The sequence below is a fragment of the Hoplias malabaricus genome, chromosome 6 (genome assembly GCF_029633855.1).
Source record: "Hoplias malabaricus isolate fHopMal1 chromosome 6, fHopMal1.hap1, whole genome shotgun sequence".
NCBI lineage: Eukaryota > Metazoa > Chordata > Actinopteri > Characiformes > Erythrinidae > Hoplias > Hoplias malabaricus.
Genome location: NC_089805.1, coordinates 47534270 through 47553821, shown reverse-complemented (window position 1 = coordinate 47553821; position 19552 = coordinate 47534270). Strand labels below are relative to the sequence as shown.

The following is a 19552-nucleotide window of genomic DNA, read 5'->3' as shown; positions in this document are numbered from 1 at the left end:
TCGAGGTTCTCTCCACTATTATTACAAATCCGATCACAAAAAAGGACGCCTTTTTATTATGCAACATTTACAGACCACCAGGGCCTTACTTAGAATTTCTGAAAGAATTCAGCGATTTTGCTACAAACCTAGCGGTGTGCAATCATAAAGTTATAATTGTAAGAGATTTCAATATCCATTTTGAGAAGGAAAGTGACCCACTAAAAAAGGCATTTACCTCAATCTTAGACTCTATTGGTATTACTCAAAATGTAACAGGGCCTACACACTACTGCAGTCACACTTTAGACTTAGTTCTGACACTAGGTCTTAACATTGACAAAATTTATATCTTTCCAATCCTCAGCAATCTCCGACCATTACGTAATTTCATATGAGCTACATCTTAGCCATAATATATGTAAGAACCCTCGCTTTCGTAAAAGTAAACAATCTAAATTCAAATTATTCTAAAGTAAGATTTGGAATTCCACAAGGCTCTATTTTAGGACCATTATTATTTTCATTATACATGTTACCGTTAGGCACAGTTATAAGAAACCATGACATTAACTTTCACTGTTACGCAGATGACACACAATTGTATATTTCAGCCAAGCCCGATGACAAACACAGATTAAAGAAAATAGAGGACTGTGTAAAAGACATGAAAGGCTGGATGTTGCGTAACTTCCTCCTTCTAAACAGCAACAAAACAGAGGTCCTGCTTTTGGGTCCAAAAGTGGCAAGAAATAAATTATCAGATTTAATTTTAAATCTCGCTGACTTTCCAGTTAAACCTGGTTCAGCAGCAAAAAATCTTGGTGTCATAATTGACCCGGATTTATCATTTGATCAACACATAGGCGGTATCACTAGGACAGCTTTATTACATCTTCGCAATATTGCTAAGATTAATAATAATAATAATAATACATTTTATTTTTGGCGCCTTTCAAGACTCTCAAGGTCACCGTACATAATAAAATCAAAGCAAAACAGCAGGTATAAACAAAGCTATTTAGCTAAACAGGCTAATTAAAGAGATACATAAAATCAAAAATCAAAGGACTAGGCTAAAGGCTGTATGCTGTCCTGAACAGGTGGGTCTTGAGGCGTGATTTAAAAATGTCCAGGGAGTCAATATTACGAATGTCCGGTGGGAGGGAATTCCAAAGACGGGGGGCGGTGCGGCTAAAAGCTCTAGACCCCATGGTGGTCAGACGGGCTGGAGGGACAGTGAGACTGATGGATGAGGAGGATCTAAGAGTCCGGCAGGTTCTGTTTATGTGGAGGAGCTCTGTGAGGTATGGTGGGGCAAGGTGATGGATGGCCTTAAAAGTAAGCAATATGAGTTTAAAGACAATGCGAGATTTAACAGGGAGCCAGTGGAGCTGTTGAAGAACAGGGGTGATGTGATCAATGGATGGAGTTCTAGAGATAATACGGGCTGCAGCATTCTGAACCAATTGCAACTTATGAAGGGACTTGAAGGGGAGACCAGATAAAAGAGAATTGCAGTAGTCCAGACGGGATGTGACCAGGGAGTGGACCAGGATGGCAGTATTGTCAGGAGTGAGGGAAGGACGGAGGCGGTTGATATGACGAAGATGGAAGTATGCAGAGCGAGTGATGTTATTTATATGGGTTTGGAAAGACAGAGTGCTATCAAGGACGACACCCAGACTCCTTACCTGAGGGGAGGGGGAAACAAAAGTATTGTCAACGGGGATGGAGAAACTGTTTACTTTTGCAAGAGTGGATTTTGAACCGATGAGGAGAACCTCTGTTTTATCACTGTTGAGTTTGAGAAAATTGGAGGAGAACCAAGACTTGACTTCCTCTAAGCAATTGCATAGGGAGGTGGGAGGGAGAGAGGAAGTGGGTTTGCTAGAAAGGTAGAGCTGGGTGTCGTCAGCATAGCAATGAAACTGGATGTTGTGTTTGCGGAAGATATGACCAAGGGGGAGAAGATAGATTATGAAGAGAATTGGACCAAGGACAGAGCCTTGAGGAACACCGGAAGTGAGAGGAGATGGCTGAGATGTGAATGTCTTTAACTGAATAAACTGAGTGCGGTCAGAAAGATATGAGGTGAACCAGTCCAGTGGTGTGTTGGAAAAACCGATGGCTGATAGTCTATGGAGGAGGATAGAATGGGAGATGGTGTCAAATGCTGCACTCAGGTCAAGAAGAATGAGTATAGATAAAACACCCGAGTCTGCTGCAGTCAGAAGGTCATTTGTTATTTTGAGGAGAGCTGTTTCTGTACTGTGATGGGGACGAAACCCAGATTGAAACTGCTCATAGAGGTGGTTATTAGAGAGATGGCAATGAATCTGAGAGGCAACTGTCTTCTCTAGGATTTTTGAAAGAAAAGGTAGGTTAGAGATGGGACGAAGGTTATTAAAGTTGTTAGGATCTAGACCGGGTTTCTTAAGAATAGGGGTGACTGCAGCAGACTTTAAAGACGAAGGGACAGATCCAGAAGTGAGGGAGGAGTGAATAATGGCAGTTATCAGAGGCAATAGTGAAGATAAACATGCTTTAACCAGGGGTGTTGGGAGAGGGTCAAGTTGAGAAGTGGAAGGTTTAGATTTATGGATGAGATCAGAGATATTGGAGATAGTTGGAAGTTGAAATGTAGTAAATGGGTGAATATAAGGGGCTGTAACTGGAGAAAATAATGTACAGAGAGTGTCAGGAAGCAATTGTTGGTGTATCAGATCTATTTTGGTATTGAAAAATGACATTAGTAAGTTGCAATGGTCAGCAGAGTAGAAATGAGAAGGTAAAGAGTCTGGTGGGCGGAGAGTGGAGGTGACCAAAGAAAACAGGGCCCGTGTGTTTCCATCACCAGCTCTAATTAGTTGGGAGAAGTACTGGGATTTTGCTGTGCGAAGGTTGTCTTTATATAGAAGGAGATGGTTATGATAAAGATCCTTGTGGATTGTGAGTCCAGTTTTCTTGAAGAGGCGCTCCAGCTGGCGTCCAGTAGCTTTGAGCTGACGTAGGTAAGTTGTGAACCAAGGAGCTGAATGGGTGAAAAAGACAGTCCGGGTTTTTAAAGGAGCGAGTGAGTCCAGTAGAGAGTGAAGTCCAGTGTTATAGAGTTGAACCAAATCATCAGTAGTGGCTGAATTAATCGGATTTTGAAGACTGTCAATACCTGATAAAAGTGAGGTTAGATTAACATTTTTGATATTACGATATGTAATGGTACGTGGTGGTCTATTTTTAGATAAAGCCATATTGATTTTGAATGAAATGACAGAATGATCAGAGACAGGGAGTTCGTTGGCAGTACAGTTGTGTGGAGTTACACCAGAACAGCAGACCAGGTCCAAGGTATGTCCTTTAGAGTGAGTTGGGAAGTTGACATGCTGTTGTAATCCGAAACTGTCCAGGCAAGATGTAAAATCCTTAGTAGTGGTGTGGTTTACGTTGTCCATATGTATGTTGAAATCACCAAGCAGAATAATATTGGAAAAATGTGAACAGAGGAAAGTGAGAAATGCTGAAAAGTCATTTATGAAATCCTTATTAGGCTTGGGAGGATGATAGATAGTAGCCAGAACAGTTGGTTTTGGACCATGAAGCTGTATGGCTACTACTTCAAATGTGATGTGAACAGGTAAAGTGAGTGTGGTGGCTTTCAACTGCTCACGGTAAAGTATCGCGATACCTCCTCCTCGACCAGTAACACGCGGCTGAGAGATGTAAACAAACCCAGCCGGCGTTAGTTCATTCAGCTGGGAAAAGTCCCCTGGTTGTTGCCACGTCTCAGTAAGACAGAGAATGTCGAACTTACGGTCGAGGAGGATGTCCCGGAGGAGAAGGCTTTTACCCGTGAGGGACCGAGTGTTGAGAAGCCCGACGGTAACATCACAATGGTCCGTGGATTCAATGAAGTTAGCCGACCTAGCTATCCTGACTAAGACAGCACGGTCCACTTTCCTGTCAGGGTTTCTCCAAGGGCGACGATATTTAGACCAGATGGTATTTATGGCCAAGGAGTCGTCAATGTGGAAGTTCCGTCGGGATCCGCGGTGGATGTATCTGCGTCGAGGAGGCCGGGCGATGTCCGGGTAAATGTGAAGTACTGGTGGCACAAGGGGCAGGTGGAACCGCAGCTTGAGAAGTTCAGCAGCTGAATACTGGTGTAAGGTTGCAGATGGATGAATTACTGTGGACAATACAGCCCAAGCAAAGACAAACCTTACAGCCAAGTCATTAATCCACATGGCGAAAAAGTAGAGATAGGAGACAGCAGGCAAATAAATAAATAAATAACCGGAGAGTAGCGGCAGCTACACGCGCCAGCGTTCACTCTCGCGGCCATCAGGGTGAAATGCCTTATCCCTTCAGGATGCAGAAACATTAGTACATGCCTTTATTACTTCAAGGCATGACTACTGTAACGCACTACTGTCAGGATGCACCAGCAGCAATTTAAGAAAACTTCAACTAGTTCAAAATGCTGCAGCTAGGGTCCTCACTAAAACTAGAAAATTTGAACATATTAGCCCAGTTCTATCATCACTTCAATGACTACAAAATTTTGTTATTAACATATAAAGCTCTACATGGGCTTGCTCCTGAATACCTTCAAGATACAATTTCCTATTATGAGCCTCCACGTTTACTCAGATCACAGAATACTGGATTTTTAATTGTTCCCAGTTCCCAATTCAGAAGGCCTCAGCTGGGGGAAGAGCCTTTTCTTATAAAGCCCCCAAACTCTGGAATGATCTTCCAGAAAATGTTCGGGACTCAGTCACAGTCGCAATCTTCAAATCTAGGCTAAAAACTCATTTGTTTAGTTTATCTTTTGGTAGCTAATGCTCCGCCATAGATAAAGGCGGCAGATCCGGGGGGTCCATGGACACAGGGAATTATAGTAAACTGAGACGCTGGTGCTGTCGTCCCGCCGCTTCTCGCGATCACTCACGTTTGTTGACGGTGGAGCGGAGGGATGCTGGTGTTTCAGGATGCTCCCATGTCTGTGTGTCCTTCTGGTTCTCTCCTTTTAGTTAAAGCTGTCATAGTCAGATCTGCCGGAGTCATTAGCCACACTCTGGAAATTTTCATATTTTCTACTTTACAAACACGAAACAGTTAAAAATTAATTCCATCCCTTTACATCTTTCCGAGTAAACGACTGCCCACCTGTCTATCTGGACACTAATGGATGACTGTCGAGACCATCCTCCACGCTTCAGATCAGCTGCCCACGCTCCAGCAACCACCAAGTGCCTTGAAGCTGCCCCTACACTGAAGTTTTCACAGACTACTAACTATTATCACCAGTAGATTGACCAGAGGAGGATGGGTCACCCCTTGTGAGCCTTGGTTCCTCCCAAGGTTTCTTCCTCAGCTGGGGGAGTTTTTCCTTGCCACTGTCGCCCCTGGCTTGCTCACTTGAGGGTTTTACACTTTGTTTTTAACATTTCATGTCAAATCTTTGTCTTACTGGAATTCTGTGAAGCTGCTTTGTGACAACATCAGTTGTGAAAAGCGCTATACAAATAAATTTGATTTGATTTGATTTGATCGGTTTGTGGGCATATATTGGTTTGTGGGCATGTATATCGGTTTGTGGGCATGTATATCGGTTTGTGGGCATATATTGGTTTGTTTATATCGGTTTGTGGGCGCATATTTTGGTTTGTTTATATCGGTTTGTGGACATATATATTGGATTCTGCGCTGCATGGTAGAAATTTGCCGCTCAGCGCTGTTCAGCGAGTAGCCTGTTTTGATTGTGCTGCGCAGTTTTACCTCAGTTTGGACAAACTTTTGACATATTCCAAATATAACCGAGTGGCCCGATGACCGAGCTCCAGGATTATAAATGCTAAATAAAGGTCATAATAAAGATAATAAAGGTCAGACTAGCCGATTGGATTACGTTCTACAACAATGCGTTTTCTACGACGCTGATATTAACTCCTGATTCGCAGATCCAGATTCAATGAGCCGCGGTGAACGAAAGGGACTGTTCGATGTGTACATAATGCTGCGCACATTGTTTTTAACGCTTCATGGACTAATAAATAGCGCTAAATACAGGAAGTAACAAACTGTTTACCCTCACAACACACAAAACAAGCCAAAAACATATACGAAATCTTATATATTTCTGATAGATTACTATATGAGGGAATTTCTCTATGACAATTACCCTATATTCTAGAAATTCTATTGTTTATCCCAGCAAAGCATTCAGCACCAACCTCCTGAGCTATGAAAAAAATGAAACCATGTGACCTTACGTATCCCGGGAGATAGCTGGGATCAGGTCGCTGACGCACTGTGCTTTCCGCCATCGGCCTTGTAGCATTGCAGTCGCGGGCGTTGTAGCAGTAGCCGCTGGCGATCCTTTTCTCCCCCTTCTCAGACTCGCGACCACTCCGTCGGAGCTGGTGGCGTTCTGAAGTTCTCTGTGGGGATTCTCCGTCATCGCTGATCTGCTGCCTTCTGACAGACACGTCTATGCAGGTCTCTCCTGGGCCTCATCTCAGAAGGTCCTTCTGAGGGTGCGTGTGGCCGTCTTTTCCATCGCTGGTCCAGAAGCTTTGTCACCACTGAGGGTCAGAGGTCTAAGGTCTCCTTCATGCTCTGGCTGTGGCGTTGAAATTTTGCTGGAGTTAAACTATAGCTTTTCTTAAACTATAGTTTTCTACAAGAGATAAAGTTAAAATAGAACTTCTGTTCTATCTGGACCACGCTTGAGGGGCCCAAGACTATTTAAGATAGCCATGAGAGTCTGATGCTTGCAGAGGAGCCTGCAGAGTCATTTCAAAGCCTGAGTCATTTCTCTTGTTAGCCTTGAAAAAAGCTAAAAGAGAAAAAGTGTGAAGTGAAGTGAAGGTGTGTGAAAAGAGGACGCCAAAGGTCCGAAGCCTGGAGTCACCGAACACTCCTTCATTTGGCGCCACTGGGTTTTTTACCAGAATTTAGAAAGCCCACCTTTAATACCCGATTGGTCATCACGGTTGAGGATTGGAGACTCTCTTGCTCCTGATTGGCTGTTTCCTGTACCTTGGTAGTGACATCACATAAAATTTATGACCCTTGACAAGACAAAGGCTTGAAGACCATCTGTTTTTGAATGAATGTCCCAGGATTCTGAATCATACTTTTGCAATATAAAAAATATGTTAACACAAAGTAATAGAGTATGTGGCTATCTTGGTTCTACATAAGTTCATGTAAAAAGGTGATTTAAAACATGTAAACTAATTGCACCCATTTTGATTGTCCAAATGGAATTAATTTCAAACAGTTGTGCCCATAGGCAACTTGTTCATAACCAAGTAATTACCCAAGGAATGTGTGATTATTTTGTTTAACAATCTTTCAAAATGTTTGAGAAGACAGTTTTAATCAAGGTTGAGTCTGTGTCTCTCTGCATTCTGCATTTGAGAAGAGTTGCATGACCCTTCAAGACCCTATAGTGTCAAGGGCCTATAGTGTCAGTTTTATGACTCTCTGACACAGACCTTCAGACACCAATTTGGGGCCAGTTCTTGCTGAAAAGCTTATCTCAAATTCCAATCTTGGCTTGGGGATGTCTCTGAAACCAGCTAAAATTTACTTTTTAAGGGGTATTATCACATCTCAGAAAGTCAAATTTCTTATTAGAAATTAATACACATTCCTCATATCACACTGAGAGAGAGAGAGAGAGAGACTAATGCCTGTTGTAGGGGCTGTGATTTAAAAACTGAAGACAATTTTTAGACACAGTTATTACAATATGAATTAACTATACAGTAATATAATAAGCTGATTGTCTCTGACAGTGTTTGAGACACAGTGTGAAAATTATACAATTATATTCTGTTATATTCTATTAAATTATACTCATCCCTAAATAAGCCTTTGTTTTCTCTTTGATACAAATGCCACCATTGGACTGAAGACCTGTGGTAGATCGACTCAGCCCCAGTTCACTGCTCAGCCCTGACTCAGCTGTGGAAGAAGCTTGAACTTCTTTAACTGTTGTAAATGTGGTGAGTATAATATCAAACAGCTCTCAGTACAGAAACAGCTTGGAACCTCAAGTGAGCAGTTACTAAAAATGAGCTGCTTCCACGTATCAGCTCCAAACCTGGCCAATGGAAAAGCAGAGATCAGAGCAGAGTCTAGTAGAGTAGTGTAGGAACCCTGCAGTGGAAAGGCACTAATGATGACCTTAGTATTTCCTCTGGAGTCTGAACTATATTTATTTTCCTCTTTAGTCTGGAATCATATGAAGCAGTGTGTCTCTGATTCACAGGAAGCAGAAGAAGCTCTTTCTCACAACTCAGCATTTATTGGCTGTAAAGCTGTCACTTTTGGAAAAGCCCTCCATCCTCGAGGCTCCTAAAGATGACTGTTTCAGACGATTGTTTTCGGTTTAGTTTTGGTTTAAACTCCTTTTCTCCACTGTAAATGATGTAGGTGTGATCTGAGTCAGCGAGCTGGTTATTACCTCCCCCTTTTTATTAAACTCTAAAAGAGCTGCAGTTGAACTGCTACCGATAACTTCACAAGAAATAACATCTGTAACAAACACATACAGCATCTCTACAACTTTTAAACACTGTGTATGAACTTAAAGGAGCAATCTGTAACTGACACCAAGTGTTTAAAATCTGAACTAGAATAGAGTTTTAAAACAGTGGAGAGAGCTGTCTCCCTCCTTCTCCTCCTCTCCCTCCTCCTCCTCCTCCTCTCCCTCTCCCTTCTCCTCCTCCTCCTCGTCCTCCCCAGACGTGAAGCTCCAGCAGGTGACAGTTTGAGGAAAACTGAACCAACAAGAGACCAGTTTAAGAACTTGGGCCATAATCGATAAGGAAAGTGTGTCATAATCAACACATTTACACAGACGTATTCATCATTTCACTAAAACATCTACCTACGCAAAAAAGAGAACATGCGGACGTCAATTCCCTGCATTGACAAGTCTTTTCTGTTCAAATCTGTACAAATCCACCTTAAATATTTCCACATTAGACAAGACTGGTGTTACTCATCGATTCTCCTTCCACCATAAGTCCTTTAGGAGGCAGAACTTATCCACAATTGTCATAGTCAAACATTTAGTTCCACCTCACAAGTCCGTTTTCGATTCCTAATGGAGTTACTCACCAGGTTCTTTAATTCTCTGTTCCACCTTAAGAGCCGTAGCTAGGTTTATAAACAAACTCGTTGTGAAACACTTCTTATTCCCCATTTATTCCCCATAACTGAACGCCTCTTCAGAGTCTGTGTGTTGACCTTGAAGAGTCTCCCGCTGATGGGTGGGGTTCCTCTGACATCACACATGCTCTCACACACACACAGGGTGTGTCCCCTTACTGTCTGCTGCCTGTGCTGCTGCACTGTGAATAAAGTGTTGAACATTCACTCCTCTACCTCCCTGTGCTCTCTTCCAGACAGCGGTGCGTCTCGTCTAGGCTCAGAATCATCTCCAACATCTTATTTATTTAACTAATTACACACAGAACTCTTATATCTCCACAACAATCTCTGTTACGTATAAAGTGTTATGGACCGTGGCCTGAAGCTGTGAGCGATATCCAGCCTCTGACCTAAAACACTAGACTAATGTTCTGGGGCCGTCCACTTCACATTGAACTGACAGCGGCCCGTTCCCTAAAATGACTTTAATGTTCCTGAGGTAAACTGTTCACAGTTCAACAGAGATGTGTTTGGACCTAATCTCTTTATTCGTTAGCCGTTATTCATCTGTTCTGGGCCAGAGACCTAACTAAATCTGACCTTAAGTTATTCCCATGTTTCCCACTAACAGCCCCCACCCACAGCATCGCTCACCTTAGGTTCCTCTACAAAATGAGCACACAGCAGAGCATTAGCAGCTCTAACAGAGAGAAACAGAATGAAGCAGACAGTAGAGCAGCTCTACCAGAAAGAAACTGGATGGAGCACACTGTAGAGCAGCTCTAACAGAGAAACGGGATGGAGCACACAGTAGAGCAGCACTAACAGAGAGAAACAGGATGGAGCACACAGTAGAGCAGCTCTAACAGAGAGAGACAGGACAGAGCAGACAGTAGAGCAGCAGCACTAACAGAGAGACATGATGGAGCACACAGTAGAGCAGCTCTAACAGAGAAGACTAGGATGAAGCACACAGTAGAGCAGCTCTAACAGAGAGACAGGACGGAGCACACAGCAGAACAGCTCTAACAGAGAGAGACAGGAAGGATCACAGAGCAGAGCAGCAGGTCTAACAGGCACAGACAGGATGGAGTACACAGCAGAGCAGCAGTTCTAACAGAGAGAGAGACAGGGCGGTGCACACAGTAGAGCAGCTCTAACAGAGAGGTCTAGGACAGCGCACACAGTAGAGCAGCTCTAACAGAGAGGACTAGGACAGAGCACACAGTAGAGCAGCTCTAAAAGAGAGGACTAGGACAGAGCACACAGTAGAGCAGCTCTAACAGAGAGGACTGGGACAGAGCACACAGTAGAGCAGCTCTAACCAAGAGGACTATGACAGAGCACACAGTAGAGCAGCTCTAACCAAGAGGACTATGACAGAGCACATAGTAGAGCAGCTCTAACAGAGGGGACTAGGACAGAACACACATTAGAGCAGCTCTAACAGAGAGGACTAGGACAGAGCACACAATAGAGCAGCGCTAATACAGAGGTCTAGGACAGAGCACTCAGTAGAGCAGCTCTAACAGAGAGGACTAGGACAGAGCACTCAGTAGAGCAGCTCTAAAAGAGAGGTCTAGGACAGAGCGCACAGTAGAGGAGCTTTAACAGAGGGGTCAAGGACAGAGCACACAGTAGAGCAGCTCTAACAGAGAGGACTAGGACAGAGCACACAGTAGAGCAGCTCTAACAGAGAGGACTAGGACAGAGCACACAGTAGAGCAGCTCTAACAGAGAGGACTAGGACAGAGCACACAGCAGAGCAGCTCTAACAGAGGGGTCAAGGACAGAGCACACAGTAGAGCAGCTCTAACAGAGAGGACGAGGACAGAGCACACAGTAGAGCAGCTCTAACAGAGAGGACTAGGACAGAGCACACAGTAGAGCAGCTCTAACAGAGAGGACTAGTACAGAGCACACAGTAGAGGAGCTCTAACAGAGAGGTCTAGGACAGAGCACACAGTAGAGCAGCTCTAACAGAGAGGACTAGGCTGTTCTAAAAGGAAAACAATATCGATGATGAATCTGAGCCGAGAAGAAAGCAGCTGAAAGCAATGGAAGGCTTTGATGTAGTCTTTATAGGGAAAAGTGCAAGACCCCGTGCTCAGCTGTAAAGTCAGTTTACATTGTGCAGAAGCAGTGAAACATTACCTTTCATGTGAAAATCAGTCTGAGACAAATCCAGACACTCAAGTGGTCTACAGACTGCTGATCCTCTAATGTTCCCACTGCTGAGACAGACTTTGCAGACTGTGTGAACTATACCAGTGAGCAGCTGGTGCTGGGCACGCTCTCAGACACTTGCTCACATGGCTCCGGAGCACAGTGGGCCACACAAATCTTAAAGACTTAGTCGTCCTCTCTAGAGAAAAACAGACACTTGAAAACACTGAAGAGGATGCCATCATTGACCGCTTTACCAGACTTCATCAAAGACGCTACCCATGTGGGACATATGATATATTTGAGATGATATATGATATGATGTATGATATATGATATATAGGATGATATATCTGATATGATATATGGTAAATTATATAATACAATAGGACAGTTGGTGACCTTCTCTGTCTGTGTAAAGGCCCCGACACTAAATCGTATTGCGTTTGTCATCATGTGTGTATTAAATGTACTGCTATTGTCAATAACAGGTGGAGTATTTGGCTCAGTGTATTCAGCACTGCAGCTGTTTCTTTATGTGACAAAGCTGCCCTGTATTCCTGTACGTTTGTGTTGATTAATGGACTTTAGTTTGTTATTATGAGTGAATTAGATAAACACCTATATCTATTCTCTCATAGTACATTTACATGTGAAACCAACGTATTAATGAATGAATACAGCTTTAGTAGAACTGTACTCTGTAAGTGAAGCCCCCACACAAACAATAATCAAGTCAATAAACATGGTTCAAAGCTTAGATTTTTTTTACTAGCTGCCTTTCCCCCACTGAGGACATTTAAACACAGTGTGCTCCATAAACAGCATTAAATCCAGACTGGACTCCTCTATTCATTTAGAAACCGTCAGAAGACAAGTTTACAACAAGTTTTTTTTTTCTGTTTTAATGAGCCCGGGATGTAACTGGCTCATAGAACTTCTGTATGAAACTGTTATCTTTTTCTCCCTGGTGGCTCAGCTAAGAAAGAAGGTTTTTTGTTCTCTGTCTCAAAGTAGAGTAGAGGGTTAGTGCATGCTTTTAGCTGCTCTCAATAAAAGTTACTCACTCAAGTCCACTTTCAGTCTTATTTCTTATTAGTTGATAATTTCCATGACAGCAGGAAGCCTCCAGATTTGGGAATGTAATTTCAGGGACAGAAAATGGAAATAGGCCCTGGACTGTTAAATGTACTGTTGCCTTGGTAACTAAAAATAAGTTTTCCTCTTTTAGTAAGAGTCTGAAATGAACCAAAAGTACATTAGTGTGTGATGGACACAGCTGTGTGACTGTTAAAGTGGTAGTCCTACATCTGCTGAGTCAGTGTATGAACCACAGTAGACCACATTCAGCAGTCTTCCAGTTCACAGGAGCAGACTGGAGGAAGACTGTGAACTGGAAGAAAGCTGAACACTGTTTACTGGGTCATACACTGACTAGGCATCAGTACCTCATCCCCACTTCAAAACAACAGAAATATCCCTTTAATAGGAATATGATGTTGAATAGAGCACAGTCATAACTTTAACTATTTTAATCATGATCATATCTTCAGGCCTCGCCACGAGCAGTTTATTATATTTGTAAAAGTATTCCATTCATTAAAAACAACTGATCTGAAATTTATATCCCCCTTGTCCTTTTTATGCTACACAGGAGACCGATGACCCGACAGATGAGCTACTGTCTCTGACTTTACATCTACAAGGTGGACCAACGAGGGAGGAGTGTCTCACAGAGTGGACAGAGAGTGGACACAGGGTTTAAAAACTCCAGCAGCACTGCTGTGTCTGATCCACTCTACACCAGCACAACACACACTAACCCACCACCACCACGTCAGTGTCACTGCAGCGCTGAGAATTATCCACCACCACATCACACCTGCTCTGTGGGGATCCTGACCTTTGAGGAACAGTGTGAAAGGGGGATAACAAAGTATGCAGAGCAACATTTAGCACACACTCTTATCCAGATTGACTTACAAAAGTGCTCTGTGTTCAGTCAGAGTCTGTGTTCTAGTGAGTACCAATAGGTTAGAGTCTAAAATCCCCTTTAGCTCAGACGCTGTCAGAAGAGGAGCCAGTGCTGATATTAGAAAGAAAACTAGAGAATTAAACACATTTAATACCAAACAACACCTAGTCAGTGTTTATACGGATGTGTTTACATCTAAAAAGAAGATAGAGTTAAGTACAGAATAAGGGCAAATACAGTTCATTTCTACAATAATTAGTGCTCACTCAACAGATGGAACAGATCAATCCCAGTCTGTAATTCTAGAGCTACATAGTGCTCCTCTGTGGTGAATGGAGCTGATCAAAGGGGTGTTTAGTTCCACTGTTACGGAGGGGGTCATCAGAATCTGATATGAATCTTTGTTTTGTTTTAATTCCTTTGTTGTTTGTTTGATTGTAAACATCAGCTTGTGTCTGTTTCAGTTTCACCAACAGAAATGGTCCAAAGATAAACTCCTTTTTCACTCAAATGAAGTGAACGTTAGTGATAGAAGGTCATATGACAGCAGACTGTCTTTATTATCAGTGTTTTAGATCAAATTATAAGAGCCATTCAGACAGAGATAGAGGTTATTTCTGGAAGATCATTAACTGTCACAGCTGTAGTTACGAGGGACTCTACATTCACATCCAACAGAGATTTTCACAGCAGATGTACACATTTTTATGGCCTTTTCACCAATAAAACATGGTCTTTCTGTCTTCTTTAGGCTGCTTACAGAAGAAGAACGGATGCAGCATGTAAAGTAACACAAGTCTAAATGTCCAAGTTTGACAGTTCTTATGTCCATGTTTGACAGGACAGTTCTTAGATAAGCCAATTCACCTAACCCATGAGTTTGGACTGTGGGAGGAAACCCATGCAGACATGAGGCTGGCGGCGCGCGCATCAACACGCGTGCAGCGGCCGCTCCGGAACCAAGCTGGCTTTTGTTTGTTTAAAAAACGTTTTTTTTTTTTTCATTTTATTTATAATATATGGACGCAGGAACACCTGCAGTACGTATATATCACCGCCAGACACTGCTTCAATATCGCAAACAGGAAATATACAGTATCAGTGATGACCTCCAGGAGACGCTGCGGAACCTCCGCTTGCTTCGGAGGCCAGGCCCTGAAGCCTCGAAGTTTCCTGATGCTGATGGCCAGAGAAGGAGACGACGCAAGCGGTGTGAGAGGAAACAGAAGCGCGGCAAGCAAGGGGGGATCCATGCAAGGCTAAGAGCTAACCTGAGCCGGCAGGCTATCCCTTCTCGCTTTCTCTCCAATGTCTGCTCGCTGGATAATAAACTGGACTATATCAAACTTCAACGAACTACACGGCAGGAATACAGAGACTGCTGTGTTTTTGTTTTTACGGAGACATGGCTCAGCGACAGTATTCCCGACGCCGCCATTCAGCTAGATGGGCTAGCTATTTCGAGCCGACAGAGACCCAGTGCTATGCGGTAAGACTCGCGGTGGTGGATTATGTGTCTATATCAACACTGAATGGTGTAAGAACTCTGTGCTGGTCTCTGCTTATTGTTCATCGTTAGTGGAGTTCGTGGCTGTGAGATGTAGACCTTTTTATTTACCGTGAGAATTCATTGTTATTTACATAATTGCAGTATATATTCCTCCCGATGCAAACACAAAACAAGCGCTGTGGGAATTATACGAAGCCATAAGTGATTTCCAAAACACACACCCGGATGGACTGTTTATTGTTGCTGGAGATTTTAATCATGCAAATCTCAAGAAAGTGTTCCCTAAATTCCACCAGTAAGTGAACTTTGCTACGAGAGGAGCGAACACGCTGGATCTTGTTTACACAAACGTTCCAGACGCGTACAGGGCAGAGCCCCGCCCCCACCTCGGACACTCAGATCACGTCTGTTATGCTAATTTCTGCATACAGACCCATCGTCAGGCGATCGAAACCTGTTCTGAAAGAGGTGAAAATTTGGCCATCAGAAGCAATCTCTATTCTTCAGGACTGTTTCGAGTGCACTGACTGGTATATGTTCAGAGAGGCTGCAACTTACAGCAACACAATCAACCTGGAGGAGTATGTATCATCAGTGACCATCTCCAAGACCATCACCATCCGCTCCAACCAGAAGCCGTGGATGAATGCAGAGGTGCGTGCGCTGCTGAAGGCTAGAGATGTCGCTTTCAAATCAGGTGATAAGGTGGTCCTGAGAACAGCGAGGGCCAAACTCTCCAGAGCTATCAGAGAGGCAAAGCATGCACACGGCCAGATCATCCACAGCCACTTCCAGAGCAGTAGAGACACTCGGCGCATGTGGCAGGGCATCCGGAGCATCACCAGCTACAAGACTACACCATCTGCTTGTGACTGAGATGCTTCTCTACCAGATGTGCTGAACCATTTCTACGCATGGTTTGAGGCACAGAACAACGTAACGGCGAGAAAGTCCACCCCTTCTCCCAGCGATCAGGTGCTGTCTTTTACTGCAGCCGATGTGAGGAAAACTCTATGCAGAGTCGACACGCGGGAAGCTGCTGGACCAGACAATATTCCTGGCAGAGTGCTCAGAGAATGTGCAGACCAGCTTGCTGATGTCTTCACTGATATCTTCAACATCTCTCTTCTTCCATTGTTCCAACATGCTTCAAGAACACCACCATCATCCCTGTGCCTAAGAATTCTTCTGTGTCCTGCCTCAATGACTATCGTCCCATTGCACTCACACCTGTCATCACAAAGACCCTACTTCCCCCCACACTGTACCCTCTACAGTTTGCGTATCGTCCTAACCGTTCAACGGACGATGCCATATCCACCACGCTCCACCTGGCACTCACCCATCTGGACAGGAAAGACACTTATGCCCGAATGCTGTTCATAGACTTCAGCTCAGCATTCAACACCATCATTCCTCAGCACCTTATCGGGAAGCTGAATATACTGGGCCTTAACACTTCTCTCTGCAACTGGATCCTGGACTTCCTGACTGGGAGACCTCAGTCAGTCCGGATCAGTAGGAACACCTCCAGCACCATCACACTGAACCCTGGAGCCCCCCAGGGCTGTGTGCTCAGTCCACTGCTGTTCACACTGCTGACCCATGACTGTGCAGCAATGCACAGCTCAAATCATATAATCAAGTTCACTGATGACACGACTGTGGTGGGTTCCATCAGTAAGAACGACGAGTCAGCATACAGAGAAGAGGTGCAGCGGCTAACTGACTGGTGTGAAGTCAACAACCTGTCTCTGAACGTGGACAAAACCAAAGAGACGGTTGTAGACTTCAGAAAAACAAGGGGTGAGCACTTGCCGCTGAACATCGACAACTCTGCTGTGGAGATTGTCAAGAATACCAAATTCCTTGGTGTTCACCTAGCGGATGATCTCACCTGGTCCACTAACACCAGTAATTTCAGAAAGAAAGCCCAGCAATGCCTCTACTTTCTGCGAAGGCTGAAGAAGGCTCATCTCCCACGTCCTATCCTCACCACTTTCTACAGAGGAGTCATCGAGAGCATCATGACCAGCTGCATCACTGTCTGGTTTGGAAACTGCACTGTGGCAGATCGCAAGTCACTCCAGGGGATCATGAGGACAGCTGAGAAGATTATCGGTGTGTCTCTTCCCTCCATCACAGACATCTACACCACTCGCTGCACCCACAAAGCACTCAGCATTGTGGGAGATCACACACACCCTTCACACACACTCTTCAACCTACTGCCGTCTGGAAAAAGGTATCGAAACATTCGAGCCCGCACATCCAGACTCCGTAACAGCTTCTTCCCAAATGCTATCAGACTCCTGAACATCTAGAGACTAAGACTGGACTGAAGAAGCGCACACACACACACACTTCTTCACGCAAACACTGGTCTGTTGGACTGAAAATGAGTGTACTGTTTACACAAATCCTGTTTACATCATGGTTACATCCAGTTACCGTTTACAGCACTACCCCTCCACCCCCCCGTACGTATGGTTTTGTATTGTCTTCTATTGCATTGTATTGTATTGTACTGTATGGATATTGTTTTGTATTTTCTTAGCCATGTCTTTTGCACTTTAATGTGTATGCACTGTTTTATGTTGCACTAGCTTTGCACTAGTTGCACTTTAATGTTGTGTATTGTTTTATGGTCTATGTCTTTTGCACTTTAATGTGTGTGCACTGTTTTATGTTTGCACTAGCTTTGCACTAGTTGCACTTTAATGTTGTGTATTGTCTTATGTAGCACCTTGGTCCTGGAGGAATGCTATTTACTGTACACTATACACTGTATACTGCTGAAATGACAATAAATGTCTTGAACTTGAACTTGAACTTAAACTTGAAGGAGAACATGGAAACTCCGCTAAGATGGGACTTGAATCCAACATCCCGGGAGGCGAATGTGCTAACCATCATGTGTTAATTTTTGAGGATGTTTTTAAGTGAATTAAATAAAATACTGCATTCTCAGGTTAAGGTCTTGTTGGGAAATTGAGTTCATATTTTCAAACCTAGTTGAGAAAGTATTGATTTCATATTCAGTAAAGTATTTCATAGAGTGGGTTCACTTCATCCAGAGAAAAACTTAAAGTAAGAAGCTCTATTTTCATTTGTCTATAGATTTATCTTTGTGTAGTTTCATATTTTATTTTTACCAGTTGCCTCACTTGGAGATAAACTTTAAACTATTGTTAAATCATAACAAATAAAGTTGAGAACCGTTAAACAGATGGCGCTTGGCTGGAGTCTGTCTGGAGTTGAACCAGAGATGAACCAGAGCTGATCCAGGGGAGTAAAGTGGTAAGAGGATCTGGTCTGTATTTTTAACGAAGGAACACAAAACCTATGAAGATCTGTCCTAGTGCTGGCCCAATGTCGTTCTGAATCTGGAAACTGGATCCATGCCGGTACTGGCCATTATGCATCTGGACACCAGCACAGATCTGTTTTATTGAACTGGTCCAGATATTACAATAGATCTGGCCCAGATCTGAGCAGAATATTTCTGCATTCTGTGCTGTATGCAAATACTGCTGCTAGTGATTGCTAATATTGACAGATATCGACTGAGGGTACTATCCTCCAGCTAACAGCATCCTAGCAAAGCTGCTAATAGCTGCTAATATCAGCTGAGTTTACCAGACTTCAGCTAGCTGCATGCTAACACTGCTGCTAACAAATGCAAATATCAAACAAGGATACAAAGCTTGCTGCATGCTAACCCTGTAGCTGGCAGCTGTTAATATTGACCAATGGAACTAGTATCCAGCTAGTGGCATGCAAATATTTTAAATTTATTTATAATATAAATAAATAAGTTTAAACTTATTTATTTATAGTTACCTTTATATAGCACCTTTCCAAAGAACTCCATTCAATTCAACATTCAGTACACACACAAACACATACACACGTGTGAGAGAGAAGTCGCAGTCAAACACACAAAGCATCCTCTAAACCAGGAACAAGAATCCACCTGGAGGACTGCATCGGGCACTAAGGGTTCACCCAGGAAAGACAGACCATCCATATCTGGACGCACACACATTCACTTATTCAATCACACAAACATACATTCATTCACACACACACACACATACATACACTCACCCCCACTCATACACTCACACACATATAAATTCATTCATACACACACATGCACACACACATTTACACACACCAGGGCAGTTATTAGAGATGCCCATTCACCTAAGCTCCATGTGTTTGGACTGTGAGAGGAAATCACACAGACACAGGGAGAGGAGCCCACACAGACACAGGGAGAGGAGCCCACACAGACACAGGGAGAACACAGAAACTCCCCTCAGATCGGACTTGAACCCAGTCCTGGGAGGAGAACAAGCTAAACATTTATACACTGCGACACACAAATATCCACCGAGGAGAGCCATCTCCTGCTAGTGGCATGATGATAATATCAATCATGGGATTTGATATTAAATATTAAAGAGGGAATTCATCTATTAGCAGCCTGCTAACATCACTAATACTGACAGAGCGAGCAGTTCTTCAGTTAGTGACATGCTAATGCTTCTGCTAATGACTGTTAATATGAAAGTAGAGAAGGGGGGGGTGAGGTTGGACAGAAAGAAGGGGGCAAAGGGAGGGAGGAGAGAAAGAGAGAAATAGAATAGGATAGAATGACAGAGAGAGAGAGAGAGAGAGAGAGAGAGAGAGAGAAATAAAATATGAGAGAGAAAAAGAGTAGAGAATGAGAGGGCGAAAGAGAA

General features: G+C 43.4%; 1 protein-coding gene across 1 annotated transcript in view; it reads right to left on the bottom strand.

Moving 5' to 3' along the window:
- The window catches only part of LOC136699110 (NACHT, LRR and PYD domains-containing protein 9-like), a 78130-nt gene that overhangs the window by 5303 nt on the left and 53275 nt on the right, over nucleotides 1–19552 (bottom strand). The window lies entirely within an intron of this gene.